The sequence below is a fragment of the Engystomops pustulosus genome, unplaced genomic scaffold (genome assembly GCF_040894005.1).
Source record: "Engystomops pustulosus unplaced genomic scaffold, aEngPut4.maternal MAT_SCAFFOLD_379, whole genome shotgun sequence".
Classification (NCBI taxonomy): Eukaryota; Metazoa; Chordata; class Amphibia; order Anura; family Leptodactylidae; genus Engystomops; species Engystomops pustulosus.
Genome location: NW_027285258.1, coordinates 1,297 through 2,500, shown reverse-complemented (window position 1 = coordinate 2,500; position 1,204 = coordinate 1,297). Strand labels below are relative to the sequence as shown.

The 1,204-nt window shown below is 67.3% G+C and overlaps 1 non-coding gene across 1 annotated transcript; it reads right to left on the bottom strand.

Annotated features, from left to right (window-relative positions):
- Positions 1-405: 405 nt before the first annotated feature.
- Positions 406-559, bottom strand: LOC140111079 (5.8S ribosomal RNA). The gene has a single exon (XR_011851829.1). It is a non-coding gene; the product is annotated as a 5.8S ribosomal RNA (ribosomal RNA).
- Positions 560-1,204: the final 645 nt, after the last annotated feature.

Below are 1,204 nucleotides of genomic sequence, written 5' to 3'. Positions count from 1 at the left end.
GTAGCGTAGCCGCCACCCCCCACCATCCGCCCCCCTTTCACCTGCATCCCTCCGTCCCTTCTCACCTCTCCTTACCCGGCAACGAAGCTTCACCTTTCGGGGGAACACGAGCGGAGCGAGATCCCAAGGACGAGAAGCAGTCCAAGCCTACGGGCAAGCGCAGACAGCCTCGCGCAGGGAACACCGCCGGCCGCGAACGTGTCCGTCCGTGGTCGCCGTCGGTCCGAGCAGGGGCGCCGGCGGCAGGTGTCGACCGTGCGCGCCGGACCCCTTGGAGAGGGTCTCGAAGGAGAGAGTCTGACTTTAGGGGGACGAAGGAGCGAACACGGCGTGGGTAGCCGTGAAAGCCCCTGCGACTGAACCCCAGCGGCGCTCGCCCTCGACGGGGCGGCGATCGATGAGAAGCGACCCTCAGACAGGCGTAGCCCCGGGAGTAACCCGGGGCCGCAAGGTGCGTTCGAAGTGTCGATGATCAATGTGCCCTGCAATTCACATTAATTCTCGTAGCTAGCTACGTTCTTCATCGACGCGCGAGCCGAGTGATCCACCGCTAAGAGTGGCTCGTTTTCACACGCTGGTTTTTACAGACGGCCAGCTCGTCCTCGTCAGATGTACGGCACCGCTACATTCGTGTGCACACGGCCGAAGCCGAGCGGACGTTGTCCAAAGAGCGACGCCTGGGAGAAGAGCCTCCGCGGCACACCGCCTGGGGCGGGTGGCGGGAGCCCAGTCCCCTGCGCGCCGCTCGTGGGGGACCGGGGGCCGCCACTGGAACGCAGCTCACCCGGCGGAGGCGCGTCTGGCGACAAGCCCCATCGACCTTCGGCAAAGACCGGCGTGGTCGACCCGACAGCGGGGGAGAGGAGGAAGACAGGCGCTGCACCTGTGGAGAGAGGCAGAGGGTCCTCGCGCGCCGAACCCTACCATTCTCCAGGCGCTACGCCGCCTTCCCTCGCCCCCTCATCGAGGACCATCCGCCAGCCACACCGCTCTTCGTTGGGTAACACGGCGCCGCCAGCCGATCTTCACGCGACGTCGGGGAGAGGAGAGTACGGTCTCCCGGGCACCCCGCGCGTCGCTTCCTCCGTCGGGCCCCCGTCCTCTGCCATCGCCCAGGGAGTCGCGCTGGTCTGGAGAGAGCGCGAGGGTGCAGGCTTCCGGACGCCCGCCTCCCTCTTCGATCCCTCGACAGGCGACTCGCCAC